General features: G+C 38.7%; 1 long non-coding RNA gene across 1 annotated transcript in view; it reads left to right on the top strand.

The window, feature by feature from the left end:
- Positions 1-21,267, top strand: part of LOC138932331 (uncharacterized) — a 138,812-nt gene that overhangs the window by 54,629 nt on the left and 62,916 nt on the right. Inside the window, exon 2 of the long non-coding RNA XR_011446763.1 lies at positions 4,887-4,938. This is a non-coding gene — a long non-coding RNA (uncharacterized lncRNA). The remainder of the gene's footprint in view (positions 1-4,886; positions 4,939-21,267) is intronic.

Genomic DNA, 21,267 nt, shown 5'->3' with positions numbered 1-21,267 from the left:
TTTTATTTAACTCTGATCACTCTGTAATCTTAACATATATCTTTAACGCGTCATTCTTAAAAAAGCAAGAGGAGCAACAAATTCAGTTTCTCATATATTTCGATAGTACATCGTCCACAGATTATTTTAATACCAAAAACATGCGAGCAACAAATTCTTTTAGTTAATTTATATATTAGGAAAGCGCGTGATATAGGGTCCGCGGCGACAAAGTATCGATTTTTAATACTTTAAGACGAGCAACAAATTCAGTTTCTTATATATTTCGATAGTACATCGTCCACAGATTATTTTAATACCAAAAACATGCGAGCAACAAATTCTTTTAGTTAATTTATATAATATAAGAGCGCGTCGTATAGGGTCCGCGGCGACAAAGTATCGATTTTTAATACTTTAAGACGAGCAACAAATTCAGTTTCTCATATATTTCGACAGTATATTGTCCACAGATTATTTTAGTACCAAATACATGCGAGCGATACATTTTTTTTATTTACTTTTACTTCGCGCAAGTGAATGGTACGGCGCGGCGAGACTGAGTATATATAGTGGTATTAATTAAATAATATATTTTTTTTTAAATATTTTTATGTTATTTTAGAGCAACAAAATAGCAACAAATTCTAGTGTATTTTATTTTTTGATTCGAGCTTTATATATATTTTTTTCACTATGGGGGGGGGGCTGGCTTAATGTCAAGCTAGCACCCCCCACTTTGAATGTAAATTCCTGCTAAACGGTTTGAGCAACAAAATTCGGACTACGGCAACTAGTTAGCACATAATTAGCACTAAATTATTTGATGTATTTGATTTAATTTGGCGTTGGTGGAGGGGCTAACTTAATATGGGTTAAATATTGGGTTGAGTAAAAAGTGATTGCGTATTTTTTGTATGTTTTTCAAAGTCATTTATTTATATAAAGAACAAACATCAATCAATGATATATTTTCCGTTTTGTTCGATGACCTTTTGCCATCTTTCGGTGAGTTTCATAATTCCCCGTTCGTAGAAAGACCTGTCTTTATTGGCGAAAAACTGAACAAGGTGCTGATTTACCGCCTCATCTGAATTTAACGTTATTCCACGCAAGGAGTTTTGAAGAGAGCGAAACAAGTGGAAGTCTGACGGCGCAAGGTCAGGCGAGTATGCTGGGTGGGGCAACACATCCCATCCAAGCTCCAATAATTTTTGACGGGTCGTCAAAGATGTGTGTGGTCTCGCGTTGTCGTGATGGAACACAACTCCTTTACGATTGACGGGGTTCGGACGTTTCTGGATGACAGATTCGTTCAAACTGTCCAATTGCCGACAGTACACATCCGAATTGATTGTTCGGTTCCTTGGTAGGAGCTCAAAAAACACCACACCCTTCCAATCCCACCACACTGAGAGCATAACCTTCCTCTGATGAAGTTCTGCTTTTGAAGTCGTTTGAGGCGAATCATCACGTCGGGACCAAGACCGTTTGCGTTCCACATTGTTGTAAACAATCCACTTCTCATCATCAGTTATCATTCGTTTCAAAAAAGGATCGTTTTCTTCACGTTTCATGAGTATATCGCAGATGTTTATACGCGCCGTCAAATGAACTTCTTTGAGTTCATGAGGAATCCAAATATCGAGCTTGCTTACGTATCCCAGCTTCTTTAGGTGGACGTGAACACTTTTTTGACTGATCTTCAATGTTTCAATCTTCAATGCCTTTATTTTGTCGTCATCAACCTCGGTGGGCCTTCCTCACCGAGGAGCATCTTTGAGATCAAAATCACCAGCGCGGAATTTCTTGAACCAGTTTTGGCACTGACGTTCTTGTAGAGCATCGTCACCGTAAACTTTATGCAATTTTTCACAAGCTTGACGCGCGTTCTTCCCTTTACGGAAGTAAAATAGTAAAATATGCCGAGAATGCACAGTTTGGCCTTTCATCTTCAACTTGTTGTAAAATCACCAAAATTCAACCAAATCGTTCAATTTTTTCTTTAGAATGAAGCTTAAACCGTCAGCTGTTAAACCATATATGACAAACATATGTGTGAATGACTCTAGTACTGCCAAAACTGAACTAATGCCATCTGTTGCAAAAATACGCAATGACTTTTTACTCAACCCAATAGTAACATGCGCTTATATCACACTCACTTATATTTCATCGTTTTATTTACTGTATTCTCTCGATATTTTTCAATTTCTTAATTTTGTTTAAAGCTACTACCTGTATACGTGCCACACCCGCTCCAGGAATTTCAAACTTATTTCTCTCTCTCTCTCTTTCTATATGTGTGTTTCCATTTCTCCCACATCCTCGTCTTTGCGCCGCATTACCGTAATTGCGTAGCTTTCAACGGGATTATTACTCTGTCCGAGTTTTCCTTCTCTTCCGGAAGTCTCCTACGATCGTTACGCGCGTAGGTACGCGTGACGGTTGTCGGACGGTAGACCGCAATAATAGCGGTCACATACCATTATAGATGACGTTTCTCAGAGGTTGGGGATTTGGTCGCAATAATCTCTCCTCTTCACTATCCAGGAGACCCAAACACATTTTCAATCGATTCTCGATTTTATAAGAGCAATTGGAATCGATCCATTACGAGATGGGGTATGCATTTGCCGAAACACCGTTATTGGCTACATTAATATGCAATATTATCATTGATAATATATTACTGATTGTGTATATGTATGTATGTAATATTATACCGATTGTAATCTCTCGTAATCATTTATACATCCGATTATATTGTAATCATTTACATATTAATTATACTTATTGTAATTAATTATTAATACATGTTTAGGAATTGGAAGCAAAATAATGAATGTTCTATGCACAATATGTATATACAATATAAGGTATTGACAAAATAAATCGTATGGAAAGTAAGATATATACATATATGCGTATAACGTATTTTTAGAATTATATTGTAGGAAAATTTAAATTAATACGTATTTATGATCGATTGGTAATGTTTGTTCAGCCAAAGATATATTGTACATTTGAAATTTACTTGATTTAAAAGTCTAAAGATTATAAATAATTTTAATTAATATCAGAGATATCTAAATTAAGAAATACATCGTTATTTTATACCGTGTTAATATCATAAAATTGAACGCACTTTTGGTGTTTATTTAAACTCTTCCATTTAAAATGGAAACTCGCAGTTGATCCAACTCATAAAACAATATTGATTATTGTAAAATAAAACCGCTTTTAATCATCATTTCATATCCCTCCTATTCTGATTGTTTACGCGAATAAATAAGAGAATAAATATTCTGCGTTACACGTTTTACATTTAATACAGCTTCATTCATCTCGCGAGTATTATTTATTTAACAAATTTTGTGATAGATACGAGAACTCCCGGTCTTTTTTTTTTTTTTTTTTTTTTTTTTTTTTTTTTTTTTTTTTTTTTTTAATCAACTGAATAATTCATGGGTCCGAAGCGCAGTGGTGAGATTATTTTTTTTTTTTTTCTCCCATTCGCGTTCATACTAGTTTGAAGAGGAATTTTAAGCGGCTTTAGCAGAAAACTGCGGATTTTCATACCGAGACACTTCCCCGATCGTTGAAACGACCCATTGTTGTCGATCTTGGAGCGCGCAAGGCGAACCACGATCGGTGTCAAGGATTTCCACGGAAAAACCGATTGTCTCGGCTAAGCCTAACCGACGTGGAAAAATGTGCCGACACAGTTTTTTTTCTTTCTTTTTTCTTCTTCTTCCTCCTCAATTACTACCGCCTTGTGTCGCGTTGTATACGAGACGGCGTCGTGGAGATTATTTGTTTCGCGCGGCGAGACGAGAAAAGTCTTCGTTAAGAAACGAAGGCCGACCTTCGAGCACGAACAATCTCGCGGAATTCGCATGATCGTAAGTCTCTCGACGAGATCCCTAAAAATTAGGCTGAAATTTATCTTGCCCCTCTGTTTTGCCCCGCGTGACGGAACAAAAAATAGAATGCAATAGGGTCCGCTTCTGCACGCGAGAAGGTGAGGACGGTGGGGAAACTAAGGACGGCGTAACTAAGTGATTCGGAGCATGTTTAGCATTTAACTCCTTATACAGGCTCTGCTGATATACTCCTTTTACGCGGCGATTTATTTTTCGACGTATTAGCACGCGATTAATAAAATCCATTCGCCTTTAAAAGCGATTTCCAGTTAAAATTTTAAAAATAATTGTTAGCTGTCAAATCGCACCTTTTTCTCCTCTCCTTTACACGTGATATGAATGAAAAATTGGATCTAGTAAATATTGATGAGTATAAAACGCGTCGATAAAAAGATGCAGCTTATTTCGCATTCTTCTTCCTCCCCCTCTAATTATTATGTTACCGAGAGAGGACGTAGAGAGTTTAGAGATAGTCCGGGGAACGTTGCACGCAACGTCATTACACGCGGTTCCACCTACTGACAGATTGCTCGCGTAGCCGGCACGGGCACCTGCTGTTCCATTTTTCCCGCCGATTCGCACCGGGAACTATCATTTTCTTAACGATACCGAGCGGTATCGTCGGAAATGATATAGGGATGACCTTCCCGCTGAACGTTCGATATTTCGAAAACGGCGAATCGACGGCTCGATGGTCGATTCACGAGAGACACGATGATGCTTTGCTCTATGATATTATCGGTTATAAGAGCGGGGTTTGAAGAAAAGATAGCCAAATGGCAGATGGGAAAAGATATCGGCGATTTATCATCCATTAGGGTAACGTTCCGTTTCGAGTTAAAAACCATCTATTTCGTATCAAAGAAACGTTCAATCTTTGCGTCTTTTTTTTTTTTTTTTTTTATTATTATTATTATTGATAGGATTCAATATTTTTGAAATGTTTTTCTTTCTATAATGTTTGCAATATTTTTGTTTTAGATATTGGTCTTCCAACATTGACTTGGATCGCGTTCGATCTCCTGCTGCTTCGGTTCGTATTCAATTTTTTAATCTTCTATTCTTGATATGATGTCATTTTGACGATATTAATGATAAGAATATTGCAATAGATAAATTGTTACTTTTCCCAAAACAATTATCTGTACAGCTTTTCTTCGAAATATTTCTATCGATACAAAATATTACGATATAAAATATTAAATAAATGCAAACTATTGTATATGAATGGGAAAAAAAAAAATTTAAATACGCTATTGAAAAATAGAACAATATTGGAAAATAATATTGTGTAAACGAGAACGCTCAAAAATTATGAAATATTTTCGATTAATGCCGTCGATTTATCGGCATGGATTAAAATTTTCTATGGATTAAAAAATTGACGTGTACTTAATGATAATTTAATCCTTTCGATTATCGTTCAACGATTATGAGCTTTGTAAAATTACGCTTTGAATTAACGCGGAAGCGAATTAAAAAACACTAGAGATAGCGAAATCAAGATATTTCGATATCAAGCCTTAACATGGTGTTCCGACTTGGTGGGCGATAAGCAGCGATCGTACCCGGTGTTAAGCATCGATAGTCGACTATACACACTCTCCCCCTTTCATTCTATCGGGTATCTCCCGCGAGATAGCCCCCTCCCTCTCTCCCCCTAAATAATAATGTCTAGACGTTTTTACGCCTCGTCCTCGCGCGACCAATAGCTCTCGTGGTGAGAATAAAATGGGTCGTTTACGATAAACCCTGGGCTTTCTTTCTCTTGGTCTCCTCTAGTCACCCTCCCTCGCGCGTGTATCGCCTTTCTCGGAAACAAGCGATTCGTTATTCCTCCGAATGAAACGCGAGGAGAATTTACCGGTTTTGTGCGACGACAGAAGCCGATAAAAGCCGTCGGAGAGGAGAGAGAGAGAGGGGGGGAGAGCTGGACTTAAGTAGGTGCCTTTTTCGACGAACTGTTTAACCAAAATAGGCTCGCAACGTGAGCTAGGCGATCAGTAGTCGTCTGCGTACAGGGTGTCCCTCGTGCATTTCTCGTTCAGTGTGCCTTTGAATATGAAAATTAAGTTCTCGTAATAAATTTTCAATATTTCAGATGACACTTAAGAATAAATTTTTAAATTATGAAAATTTCGTCTCATTAACAAGACACGAAACTTTGCTTCTATAATTGAATCGAAGACCAATCTTATCGCGGAGGAGCTTCGCATACGAGGTTTATCGACTGAGAAGAAATGGAAATTGAAAAAAACGATCCGACAAATTACGATATATTCTCCTCGATGTTTCCGCTGAATGAGAAAAGTAATCAAGGGGAATATATCATATAGCGGGAGGGAGATATGGAAATACGAGATACCGATTTCTATCTTCGAGTCATAAAATTAGATATTTTATTTTAAGACAAGCATCCATTGTGTTCGCTCGTAACTTGAATTTTATGCTCATTCCAATGATACAGGCGCAAATTACACTAACCGTTGGCCATTCGAAACTTTTACATTCCCCGAAAGGAGTCACGATTAGCGGGCTCTCCGCAACATCTACTCCGTCTCATATTCTTACGTCTTCTTTTAGAATGCTTTTCGATTATTAGTCCGGGACACCCTATGCGTGCACATATATATTCGGGACGACGTGTAACACGTAGAACGTCTGTGCGTAGTAGGGTCTTGCCTTTCGCTTTCTGATTAAAGCCATCCTGGCTGCCATCGATTTTTTTCTCATATGTATGTATGTATGTATCAAGATATGTAAATACGGCTTATACTATACACGATGCCTCGGCATTGTATCGTCGCTTGTGGTACGTATGAGAAAAGAGATCGTGAATTAGAGGGGTGGGGAATAACGTGTTCATCCGACGAAAACGTATTTGTCCAACGCGGCTCGTTTATATTTAAATGAACGGTTGATTTTATATTGTACCTCGCGCACCTCTCTCTTTTCCGAAGGCGCATCTCCCGGATGGATCCTGCGGTGCGCTTTTGATACATATGGTATATATCGGACGCAAAAAGCGACTACCGATTCTCGGAGTTCTTTAACGCTGTGCGAAAGACAGAGAGAACATTTTTATTCAGCGCGCGAGGATATGGACAGGAAGAGTATCGTAACGCGCTCGAGCTCAAACGCTCTCTTTTCCCGTTGGCTTTTGATTCGACGATAAAGCCCAGAGCTCGGCACAAGTCGGGCTAAACATTTAAATATTGAACGTTCGCTTCCCACACGTGCCCGTTGAGAGAGGAGGGGAGAGTAACTGTCACGAGTTATTTTCGAAATTAATCCGCTTTAAAAGTGAATCCCTTTTTTTATCCTAAGTAAAACGGGCCATTAATTATTCTTCAAACACACCGAGTATAATTATTCGTTGTTCTTATGAAATTAATATCTTGATTGTGAATGATAAATCGCGTATATAGAATACCAGGTATATAAATATGAAACCGGAATTTTTGTATAGAAAATACACGTTTATTGTACGAAAATGATAAAAAATATTTTATTCCAAGTATTGCCCATTGCTAGCTATACATTTTTCCCATCTCTCTGACAATTTGTGGATGCCACGTCAAAAAAACTGTTGCTCCTTTGAAGCAAACCAGTCATCGAGCCATTTTCGTACATTTTCGTAAGAAGTGAAGCGCTGCTCGGCAAGTGCGTGTCCCATCCATGCAAATAAGTAGTAATCGGATGGAGCCAAGTCTGGTGAGTAAGTCGCATGCGAAAGTATTTCCCAACTAAACGCCTCAATCGTTTCCTTCACCGGTTTTGCTGTGTGCGATGGTGCATTATCGTGAAGCAAAATCACTTTGCGTTGCCTCTTTTGATATTCTGGTCGTTTTTCACGCAAAGCTTGATTCAAATCGATCATTTGTTGTCGGTAGCGTTCAGTATTAACGGTTTCGCCAGGTTTTAGCAGCTCATAATAGATCACATCCTTCTTCCACGTTCTTCGTTTCTCACGTCAAAATCGCCACTTTTGAATCTTTTAAACCACTCAAAGCACTGTGATTTACCAAGAGCATGCTCACCGTAAGCTTCGACAAGCATTCGATGCGATTCTGCAGCAGTTTTCTTCAAATGGTAACAGAAAATCAACGCTGTCCGCAAATCGTAGTTTCCAGGCACAAAATTCGACATGTTCAACGCTATTAAAAACTATGCTGTTGTATGAAACTTGTATCGTTGTGAGTTGAAAATCTTTATCAGATGTCAAAACAAGAAAATGGCGCCAATGACGGCGGTTTGACGGTAACTACATTGACAGCTAGGGCAATCTATGGGCAAATTTCGGTTTCATATTTATATACCTGGTATATGCATTTAAAAAAAATTATTTTTACGCTAATATTTTTAACTATATATTTCATTCATTCCATTATTTGTGCAGTCTATCGTTCTGTTTTCTTTTTTATCAAGTTGCTCGCCGAGCAGAGAGCAAGTTTAAGACTTCGATGCGAGGTGGTGGATATCTAAAAACAAAGAGAACGTAAAGTTAATACCGGTGATAAAAAAAGAATGGCTACTCTTTCAGGTTGAATTATTGGGGAGAATTGTTACTCTGTCAAGTAAAACTCTGAAATTGACGTGCAACAGTTCGGGCGTGCTAACGCGGTATTGTAGTCGGCGAATACAATTGTCAAAGACAATTGCATCGCGGGCGAGAAACGACGATTGATTTATCGACGACATTACAATTGGAGAAATTATTTGACTCGGGCGTTCTGGCGACGGCGCGGCGGTGGTGTTGGTAGATACCCGTAGAAGGTGCCGTTCAAGTTGCGTCGAGATAGATGGGAAATTTATCAGAAGATTCAATTGTAGGAGACGGCGTCGCGTTGATCGGGCTATCAATTTTAAACGCAATCCGCGAACGCTATATAGATTCGAGAAATCGAATTCGAAACTCTGCCGACTTTAACCCAATATTTACACCGCCATCCATTTATTAACGTTTCTAAATTGCGCGTTCATTATAAGTTCCTTTCCGGCACAATAGCAATATTCCCGAGCTTTCTCTCCGAATCGATGTCGCTGTTTAGAGAATATTGCTTCATTTGACTCCCGATCTAATCGAGATTTAAGATTTTTTTAACACGAAATTATATAATTTTACGAAATCTGCAAAACGATGTAAATTCAGATCGCTTTTAGATAAAAAAATTTTTAGAAAAAAAATGTTCTTTTAAATTATAGATACAGCATGGAAAAAGCATGGAATGCACACGAGAGAGAATCATATATTATCTATTTTTGAGGGTAGATGAAATCAAGCTCATTTACATATTACAAAAAAGATATGATATTATGATGAATATTCTTGGCATATCCGGTTTATAATTTATAGGATGTGCCGGCAAATGTCCAATAAATAAGCTCGTCGAAAATCCGCACATAAATCAATCTATAATAAAACAAGTAGCGCGTTTATGAAATAAAGATTTTTCTTTTCCCCCTATTTGTCTTTGTCATTCAAACTGTGCTTTATTAACTGTCATAAATGCTGTCATGAATGCATGCATGGACGAATTGTGTTTTCTTTGTAACTGCGGAGGTGGTCAATGTAATGTTTATCATCATCTCGGAAATTAATTAGCCTTTGAAGTCGGAGACAAGCACACCCCGCGTCCTACATTATTGAATCGATCATAGTCCGTTACCTTAGCAGCGTAGCAATTATATGACGGGTCGATTGTTGTTGGATTCATTAACGAGAAGGGTCTTTGCGAAACGTTGTTTGACAATCAAGCTATTTGCTGAAAATTTTTATAACCGCCTTTCGTCTATACAGTCTAAAAGTGTATAGCTACTATGACAATAGAAGATATTATACTCTTTAATAACTTTGACTTTCTCCTTGCGAAAATTTAAAAGAGACGCTATTGAGTAATATTTAATATAAAATATATTGTAAGATTCTGAAGATTTAAATTCTACGTGCTTTTAGTAATAGTTAATTTATCGATCTTCTTTATTTTCGAATCGGTTTAATTTTAATAGAATCGAAGTTTAATATGTTTAATATTTCGTGTTATTTAATATTAAAAAATTTTAACGAGTTGCTAAAAATGGCTTGTTTTAAGAAAAAATTATCTTTCAATTTTTTGAAAAATAATACTATTAAAAATTATTGAAATAAATCTGATGAAACATTTTATATTTAATAATATATACATTGATTTTTGAAAAATAGTATGTGACACGTGCATATCTATCCACGTGGATAAAGTTGAATGATACATTCGCGTGGATTCTCTTTTCAAAGATAGAATAGGTGTAATTATTCGATGTTTCATTTTGGGAAAAATAATTCTTTACCAACGGTTATTTATCGCCTCTTCCCTTTCTCGCTTTTCTACGTAGGATGCCATTCTCAAGCGGCGACAAAATACGCATCCCGCTGCGAATGTACACGATTCGCTCAACAACGGCTTCTTCGATTATGTAAACGGTGCGATAAATTACGTGTGGGGTGTGTGGTTTGTGTCATCTCAACATGACGCGTCGAGGAACGAGATAGATACGCGATTAGCTCCTCGGCTCGCGAGTCTCTTTGCGAATCTCAAGAGGATTCTCCGTCGTGTTCGCCTACAACACACACACACACACACGCACACGCATACATATAAGAAAGAGGGGGAGAGAGAGTCGATAATGAAAATAAACCTGAGTATTAAAATAAGATTTAAATAGATCATTCTCGACTTTTAAATTTTAATTCTTTTAATCTCAGATAAATAATCTTTCTTGGCTTAAAAAAAATAATCTTTATATTTGTAATCAAATAAAATTGCCTTGTTAAGTCTAGGTAGAGAAAAAAATTTTTTTTTTCCAATTCCAAAAAATAATATCATAACTCATATCGAAGTTTTTAGTAAAGTGGATTAGAGACTTGTAGTATAAAATCATTCGGGTTATTAACGCTGCAGTTAGTTTTAAAAGACTCTACTTTAGAATAGATGAATAAATAGCGACGAAGGGGCGAACGACGTTAATCGTTCTTCTTAACGTAGAGCTTTATCCCAAGAGAGACAGAGGACAAGAAGACAAGAGGTTGACGCATAGATCCCTGGCATTGTTCTACCTACTCGAGACCCGACGACACGTTTAGGATGACTAAGCCGGGAGGCACGGGTATCGGGTACACTTTCACCTGTAGGTTCCCTTTATATTCAAGAAGAGCCGCGGATCGGGAAGGGTGAGGGAGAGAGAGGACGGGAGAATCCGGATAATCTGAAAAATACATCCGAGCATCCATCGAGAAAAACCGCCTGGATACTGACGCATACCTAGTAGTAACTCTATTTTCCTTCCTACGAGTCCCCAAGCGATTTAGCGATTATGGTTTTAGAGTTATTGCTTTGAATATTATTGAAAGACAGGAAATTCTCTCGAGGATCTTGAAAGTTCGAAAAATGCATATTAACAAATCTAAAAGATGGAAATCTTTAAAGAGTCTTGCTTTAGCCTTGAGGTATTAAGATCTCGTACGAAATTCTTAATTACAGGAGAATGCGATTGTATTAATTTTATTAATGATATTAATTGTATAATATTAATCGAATTATTCAAACAGGCGTTTGACAGCTGTCAAGCGCAAGCTATCGTTTATTATGTGTAAATGTATATCCGAGCAAATTTATCGCCGCCTTGACACGATATAATTGTAAACAAGAATAAGATTTAGTATCCTAAAAGTTTCTTTAAAGCGAAAAACTCACGCGTAAATATTTCAATAAGTGTCAGAATCGCTTAATCGATCTGAGGAATTGTAAAAGACGTTTAAAACGCTAAGCGAAACGGAAATAAATAAATCTACGATGCAATCGGTCACGCGATTAAAATTAATTTCAACGTCGATTTAATTCCGATCCTATCGCGTATTCTTATCTAGGAAATTTGACATACGAACGTGTTTCAAACTTTTCCGAGAATTCCTATCTGTGACTAATATCCCAAATGGATTCGTCGTATTTCTCAAACGACTCGTGGACGCTCGTTAGTCCATCGCCATGCATACCGCATACGTAGAAACGACGTCGAGCAAGAAGAAGCGAACAGAGAGCGTATAGCGGCCGCGAATGGGCCTTTAATTCGTGTCGGGGGACCATCGAAGTCTCGTTCCGACCAGACGGGGGACGTCTTTTCTCCTAGCTCGGGGGACCGCGAGCAAGAAACGCTCACACCGGTCGAGCACCGAGCGAACGAGCGAGCGATCGTGATACGGCAAATGTTTGAAATGACTTCTAACAAGGGAGGGATCCCGACGGGTTGTGTACACACATAGTCATTCGGCTACGTGCACTTGTGCACGTGCACCTGTGTGCGCGCGCGCCGGGATACCTTGATTGAGGAACGATGCAAAGGTCCTAAAGGCCAACGAAAGGGTAGACGTAGGAAGGGAGAGAGATAGAGATGGACAGGTAGATAGGTAGATGGACAGACAGATAGTATTAGAGAGAGAAAAAGAGACAGAAATAGAGATGGAGAAAAAGGGAGGAAAGGAAGGTGGAGGAGACTCGTTGGTTTTTAATTGCTCTCTCTCTCTCTCTCTCTCTCTCTCTCTCTCTCTCTCTTTGATTGTATTTCCTTTTGCGATTGAATAGTACATTCGAGGATCTCCACCGGCAGCCTTTGATGGTCACGTATCGTGATTAGTGTCAAGTGTTCTTCGCGCTCGTTGAGCCGCGTTTTCATATGGGAAGGGATGAATGTGGGGATGGCGGCGGGGCGACGAGTATTAAAAATCTTGGGGATTTATCAAAAGCAAAAGCGCGATGATTCTCGCATGAGCGAGCGATTTAGGTTTTATGAGAGAGAGAGAGAGAGAGAGCCGCGTCAAAGTTCAGAAAATTCTCGATATTTTTGCCTCTGAATCTGCGAGAAACGGATATAAAATCGTTTCGTTTCAAGCTATATACCTCCTTACGCGAAGCCCACGGTTGCATTAAAAGGAGCGGAAATCGTTCCCTTACTTATTTACGCTCGTCGCGAAAGCTTACGATAGCGGTATGGAATCGGACGAAACCTCGAGCGTTTTTATTATATGCACTCAGAAATTTTTACGACGGTACATACAATTGTATGATGATAATAATAATAATAATGATGATGATATACCACATACAGTAGCTAAGTCGTATAGCGCTTGACATACTCTAAATCTATATAATATTAATACGAAAATGTGGATGGGCAGTATTTCAAAAATAATGCACGAAAGCGCATTTCTTCAAGTTGTAAGCCGGGAAAATAGTTTCTCTCTCGACGAGAGCGCGCTATCGATTTTGCAATAAGCTATAAAGCATAATCGCTCCCACGGCCACACTGCTTACATAAAGCTACTGACGTGAAATTTTTTTCGAAACTATATATATATATATATATATATGCTACGGAGACAAACAAGTAATATCAGCGCTCTGAAAAGGAAATGTCAAGTCCCACGGATATATTGCCGAAAATATTTAATAAAAAATTACGCTCAGTGGATTCGCAAAGCAGGCGTACTCTGACCTCTTTAAATTACGCTCGACGCTGATACGGGCTTTTTTCCCCTTTCTCTGTGACTTCATTAAATTTTGCAGTCGCGATAAAATGCATGGTACGCTCCCTCCCTCTCTCTCTCTCTCTCTCTCTCGGGATGATTGGTCTGATGGCCGAGTGAAGAAGAGAGAGGAGAGAAAGGAATAAGAACATGCGCGCTGGAGGAGCATTCGCGAGGGGGAGGACGAAAGTAGGAAACGAATTACGACGAAGTGGCACTACGTCGAATTGATGCTGGATGAGAGAAAACGTAATTATATGCACGACGTTCTCTTTTTCTCTCCCGATGCCCGAGCTCTGTATTATCTCGAGTCTAATCAATTGTCAGCGCGGGTAAACTACCGTTTGCGATTACGCTTGGCGGCGCGATTCGTCAATGAGAAACTTTCCAGATCTCGGTTCCCTTATATATTCCTTGCTTCTCCTTCTCTCTCTCTCTCTTTCTCCGTCGGGGCTTCTTTAAATTTCACGACGGATCGTGACTATCTCATCTCCGGAAGGATCTCTCAGAGATATCGAACGGTATCGTGACTACACGTCGACGCAGCCATCTACAGCGTAAAAATTTTAGGGCAAGTTTGAGTTACCCGATAACTCGAGAGTGGATTAAGCCAGTAATTTCTAAGACACGCCTTAAGTAAAGTTTGACATTTAAAGCGGATATTATTATTGATTCTCATCCACTCTAGTTTCCAATGTCCTCCAGTCATCGCGCATATCGAAAATCTACCGTATGTTTGAATTTTTTAACGTTTTATAAAAATTCCAATTTATTTTATAATTATTCGTAAGATAAAAATATTACATAAATTCAAGTCCGAAACATTTTTTTAATTACTACAGAAGGAAAATGATTTTGTTTCAAATTCTTCTATTTAAAAAAAAAAAAAAATGCTGAATCTTTAGCAAATCTATCTTATCTTCTTCTTCTTCTTCTTCTTCTTCTTCTTCTTCTTCCTTTTTTTTTTTTTCGTTGAAAAATTTATATGTAGTACTGAATTTTATGTCACTTTCTTAATTTCAGCCAATTGTAATGTCTCTGTCGTACATTTACTTTTATTTTTTATATATTTTTTTTTCTCTCATAATTTTACAACAGATACAAATTTAGCGGAGTGAGGTATTTTGAAGTTGAATAATTATTCCGAATTGATTAGATTTCCATTGACGAAGAGAATGATCGGTATTTGGAAATAAAAAAAAAATTAAAATCGAAATTATTTCCTTCTTTTTTTCGCTTTATAATTATCCAATGAAATATTTAAAATATTTTCGTTTATACGTCTTTTTAATTTTACTTTTATCGCAAGGCATAGAATGATAAAATGTAAAATAATTCAAACATTCTGTATATATATACATGTCACATTTACGCTAAATAAATCTTATTACATCAGTGCACTAATATCGATAGAGTAGTAAAATGTTAAAACTCGAATTGTTCAATCCCGCATCGGAATCCTATGAATCCGATGGATTTATGCTGGATGGAGGCACGGTCACTCTTGAATACACAATTTCAAAATTCCCTTCACACCGAGTTCGTTCACACGGGTCTGCTCGCCCGCGCAGCATAAACGCACCTCTGTGCTATGCGGAATACGCGAAGAACGAAGTGAAACGTAATCGCACGCTTCGATGCTCCCGGGAAGATTGCTCCGGCGGGAGAGAGAAGGAGAGAAAAGGACAGAGAGAGAGAGAGAGAGAGAGAGAGAGAATGCGGCAAGCGGATTACACGATTACTACTCGTAGAGAGTATTACATCGTAGTGCAAAATTAACGAGGGAGATTAACTAGCCGCAAGTGAAGCGAGACGTTGTTTCTATAAGCAAGAAAAGCGATGCGAAAGACATTGAGAGAGAGAGAGAGAGAGAAAGAGATCTCTTGGATTTCACGAGATATCGAGCGCGACATCCGTCAAATTCGATGCGGACATCAGAAATTGAAGGTGGAACAAGACGCGAACGAACAAGCGACGCGGAAGCGATGGAAATCGTTGAAAATACGGTGTAAGAATGTAGGATTGTACGAGAAAAAGCGAGGGGAATCCCTACGAGAGGAGGTCGCGCGCGCGCGCGGCTCGAACTCTCCATAAATTACACTTTCAGATTGATTTTTCCCGCGATTTATCGAGCGAGCGCTAAAGGCCGAATGCCATTATTCGTATTCTTCTCCTATTGAAAATTACGTCAGCTCGCGAGCACGAGAGAGCTGACGATCTTTGATCGTCTTTAGATGGCGCGTTGTTGAATTAATCGCCAATTCCGCTGCGATGACTAAAACGTTGCGAACGTCGCTTTGCCAAACCGCTGCAATCATTATTGCAACGATCGCCGATAATTTACTAATCTATTTACGGCCAATGCCAAATACAATCCCGATAATTTATCGATATCGGGGATGCCCCGCGCCTCGTGCGCGATAATAAATCTTTCGGGTTGCTGCCAATGCGCGCGATTTTCGCGTCGCTGCAAAATGAAATGCAAGAATCATCGTGTCTGAATCAAGAGGGGGGGAAGGTATACGAAACCCCTATACATTTTCGCGCCCGTACATACGTCGTATATATTTCACGTCGACGCCTCGGAAAATCCCTTGCCGACTTATTTCGTTTGATATCGCAAATCGTATGGTATCGCGGCTCTACGGCAAATTTGCAGAGCTGAAAAAGATAAGCCGCAAGATCGGAATATGTCGATTTTATAAAGCGGGACAAATCGACACGAAGCGTCAAGCGATGAGAATGTTACGACGATTATTTTATTTTATTTTATTTTACTTCGTCCCCCGCCCCCTTTTTTTCTGTCAATTTCTCGGAGAGAGAAAATTTCAAAATTTTTACAATTGTACGATATTACGTTTTTACAATTTGCATGGTCACCTCTAAAATAAAATCAAGTTGAATCGATGGCCATTTATAAAGTAGAAATTAATTATAGAAATCCATTCATCAGGGATTGATGCAAATGAAATGTCAAAATTCAAGATTTGCCGCCAAGTTCTTGTAAAGTGTACGCGCATATCGAGATCCTTCCAGATCCTCGAGAGTTCTTCTTCAAGGGCTTGTTTTTTCAAGCGAATATTACGAGTAATTAGAAAATTCGATTAATGTTATTTCACGATGCCGAAGTTGGCCATAACGTTACGGGAACATTCCCGCAATGTAAATTTGACGTTTGGAAAAGAGCTACGAAAGTGCATTTAACAGAAGGTAAAATTAAATATCAATATGCAAATTTAGCGAAAGATATAAGGAAATAATAACGGGGAAAAATTTTATTCCAAAAAAAAAAAAAAAACGATTTAAACATTTTTACATTCCAATAATATCCTCCGTCTCTCTGGAAGACGCGATTGATTGAATATCGCTGGTTGATCGAAATGACGGGAAGCGTAATCATATGGCTTTTACGCGGAGGTTGTCAAACGGTAGAAAAGGATCTCGTAGGTCAATCCGCAAAAGATACACGCAAACGGATAGCGTGAATCTCCCACGTGAATAACACGCGATCGAGTCAGCTGTCGAGTCGAAACGAACGAATATGAATTTCGAACGGGATATCTGGAATTTTCGCACGACTGATGCATTCATTCGTACCTACCACCCAGTAGTTTTCCAGTCGCCATTTCGTTACCCGTAACAATTATACACGGCGTAGATAGTAAAACTTACGATAATGGAGCGTAAAAGGAATCGTGAATCTTTGACGACACGAACGGTCACTGGGTCAATTTTTCTATGGTAGTCTAGACACGACGGCGTGAAATATCACATTTGCCACGGTAATCTTTGAAGGTTTCTATGGAAACTGAAACGGAGAGTATTGGCACGAAAGGAGAGTGAGAAAGATCAAAAATGGGTCCTGCGCGCCCGTCCCTTTCGGCACACAAACCCATTTCTGCTCCTTCTTTCACGAAGAGAGAAGAAAGAAACATGCAAAATGGTCGCGCGAACTAGAAAAGAGCACAGGATATTCGAGGAATTGAATGATAGATGGATGGACGTATGATGTTAGTTCTCATGAATTTTACACCCATGTCTTTCTTGACAAAGATATCGCCACTCTTTTCTACGACAATATTTGAGCTGCACTTTACATTTATATAATTGAATTATATATATTTAAATTGTGCTCTATTATAAATAAGAATTAAACTTTATACATCGTATATAATGTATATATATTCAATTCCATAAATTTAATTCTCTATATCTCTGTATATTTAATTCTGTAAATTTAATTCTCTAAATGTGAAAATTGATGCACTTTGCTACTCGTCCCTTTTCTCCACGCGTTCAGCCTGTACTTGAATTCTCCGATTAATTCTTCGTCTCTCTCTTGTCCGACGCGCGATCTTCATTTCCGTCTCCGACAAGACGTTCCGTCTCGTTCGTTTGGGCGCCTAATGACTCGCGAAATCATTAGTTTTCTGGTACATCGTCTCGCATCCGAACGAGCGAGAGCTTCGGGCTCGGCTTTCCGATCTAAATCATCCGAGAGTACGAGCGAGACCGCCACATGGGACGATGACATTCGCGCGCGTTTATTATCGCGACAGATTATGTTGTTAAATCGTTTCGGCGTTTTCGACCGGGGACCGATCGTATGGGCGGGAAAAGGGGGGAGGTCGAGTTAAGAAAATTTAGTGGCCGCCAACTTTATTAGGCGCGATTATATTAGGCCGCCACGGCACGGCAGTGATTTATTCGGTCGCTCGCTTCGGTCCGGTCGATTACGCGCGCACATCGCGCGTCGTGACGCGTGTGCGCTGGTCCCGGCGTACGTTTGTACGTGCCATATGGCGAGGAACGCGATAAATCATTCCTTGTTAACCGTACGCGGGTCTCTCCAAGCTCGTTATAAAGCGAAGTTGAAACTTTTTAAGTATGCAAAACGCCCGCGGAGCAAGAAGGCGTCGCGTCGCGTCGCGTAGCGTAAGCGTCGTGGTCGAGCTACTGATATAACTGGAGGACGATGATCGGCCGCTGCCGTTGCGCCTTCTCCTCTTCTCGCGAGCTTCTCGAGACGAACGATACTTTGTCAAGCGCACTTTTCAACTTCTTACATAAGCCGTTTGCAAACCCCTACGCGCGTTATTCACGGATGCGCGCGCGCTAACGACGCGCTTGGTAATTCGCGTCGCCGTAAAATTCGCTCGATCCAGTATGAGAAAGTATTTTTTATCTATTATCTATATTTTATATATAATTTATATATTACCAATTTATTATTCTATACAAATATTGTACCAGGTATATAAATATGAAACCGGAATATGATCCTAGCTGTCAATGTAGTTACCGTCAAAACGCGTCATTGGCGTCATTTTCTTGTTTTGACATCTGATAAAGATTTTCAACTCACAACGATACAAGTTTCATACAACAGCATAGTTTTTAATAGCGTTGAACATGTCGAATTTTGTGCCTGGAAACTACGATTTGCGGACAGCGTTGATTTTCTGTTACCATTTGAAGAAAACTGCTGCAGAATCGCATCGAATGCTTGTCGAAGCTTACGGTGAGCATGCTCTTGGTAAATCACAGCGCTTTGAGTGGTTTAAAAAATTTAAAAGTGGCGATTTTGACGTGAGAAACGAAGAACGTGGAAGAAGGGTGTGATCTATTATGAGCTGCTAAAACCTGGCGAAACCGTTAATACTGAACGCTACCGACAACAAATGATCGATTTGAATCAAGCTTTGCGTGAAAAACGACCAGAATATCAAAAAAGGCAACGCAAAGTGATTTTGCTTCATGATAATGCACCATCGCACACAGGAAAACCGGTGAAGGAAACGATTGAGACGTTTAGTTGGGAAATACTTTCGCATGCGACTTACTCACCAGACTTGGCTCCATCCGATTACTACTTATTTGCATCGATGGGACACGCACTTGCCGAGCAGCGCTTCACTTCTTACGAAAATGTACGAAAATGGCTCGATGACTGGTTTGCCTCAAAGGAGCAACAGTTTTTTTGGCGTAACATCCACAAATTGTCAGAGAGATGGGAAAAATGTATAGCTAGCAATGGGCAATACTTGGAATAAAATATTTTTTATCATTTTCGTACAATAAACGTGTATTTTCTTTCCAAAAATTCCCGTTTCACATTTATATACCTGGTATATATTTTTATATTAAAATACTTTCTCTCGCACTTTGTTTTAGAGGAGGACGCAAAAATAGAGGAAATTGAAAAACAAAATACATTGTATTTTTGATAAATTTATTTATAATTTTATATATAAATTTGAGATACATTAAAAACATTTTAATTATCTAATTTTTTTTTTTTTTATTTACAGTGATTTATTAAAATAAGACAAATATTAATTAAATAATCCGAAACGTGTTAGCTAACGTGAAATAAGATTTGCTTGGAAGCATCAGTGTCAGCAGTGCCAAAGTATTTTTGGCGCGTTGTCAAGAGTGGAATTTCCAACGTTTACCACCGACACACGATTGCGTTACATCGCTAATGTAGAATTTCTGTTACGTTCTTATACGCCAATAGTATGAATCTTTATACGAGAAAACAGATGTACACCACGTTTCCGTCTTCGATTCCGTTCACGTACTTCATTATCGACATGTCTCTTTAAACGCACAATAACGGACAATATTTGTCAATATTTTACAGTGATATTACTCGCTTGAAAGGCTGAATCCGTTTCAATACGCAAACCAATGAATTTAGCAGTCACTAAATCCATTATCGTATCTCTAATGCGTTTTAAATCATATAACTTAGAGATTAATTGATTAGAAAATCCCAACGTTGAGCGTCAGAAGAAAACGAGGCGAAAGGTAAAGCGATTAAACATTCCAATTGAAGGAATCGGGAAGAAATGACGAAGAGACGGTTAAGAATATTTTTTTATCCATGGTGTAAAGTGATACAACTACAGCAGGATTTAACACTGATAATCTTTTCGCTCCTTGCCTTTTTTTCCTTTACCCTCTTAAGATCGATACAAGTAACCTTATCGGCCCTGGTACGGCATCTATTGTATAATATGAGCGGCGTTCTCTCCTCCCTTTGGAGGAGAGAACGTCGATTGCAAATCTCGGATGCTGAATAATCGGGGGGGGATCCTTTCTCGCTTGCCTTCTCCCTCTTCTCATCGCGCCCCCTTCCTTCGTGTCGGTATCCACCTGCCGGACAGCAGAATAATACCGTGGCCTATCGCCCGTAGGCCTCTCTCGTTTTTAATATTACCGGTGGATGCACGCGCACGCGAAGCTTGTTATTTTACGCCCTTAAAAGCCCGGCCCTTTTGAATACTTATTACGGCGCTAGCTTCTCTTTACCTCGTCATTACCGAAACGCTACGAATACGTACGTTTCTTCTTGGGAAAATTGTGACGCCGTCAAATATTTTTCATCAAAAGAACAATTCAATTATGAATTCGAGAGCATGGGATTTTTTTTTGGAATTTTTTTTTTTTTTTTTTTTTTACTCGTAACTTTTAATAAAAATTGGGCCAAGTTGAACTGAAATGAAGAATGCAATAAACACAGTGGATATATGTAATTTATAATATACATAGAGAAGATGAGATTATTCATCATTTATTGATATTTTAAAATTTTTGTACAAGCAATCATACGCTTTTTTATATTACGATATATATATATATATCAGAATATATAATCGTAGAGAAAAAAAATGAGAGAAAAGAACGTGTTTTATAAATGCAAGTTATTCATAAAGTTAAGGGGGTCGTAAAAAATGTATTCTGCTTATTTACTCGTGAAATCTTTATGAAATCGTAAATTCGAGGAAAGAGGAAACCCCC

This window comes from Polyergus mexicanus, unplaced genomic scaffold, assembly GCF_030449975.1.
Source record: "Polyergus mexicanus isolate NDT 795.1 unplaced genomic scaffold, iyPolMexi1.0 SCAF_4, whole genome shotgun sequence".
NCBI classification, from domain to species: domain Eukaryota; kingdom Metazoa; phylum Arthropoda; class Insecta; order Hymenoptera; family Formicidae; genus Polyergus; species Polyergus mexicanus.
The sequence above is the reverse complement of the archived record's forward strand: the minus strand, read 5'-3'. Positions and strand labels throughout refer to the sequence as shown.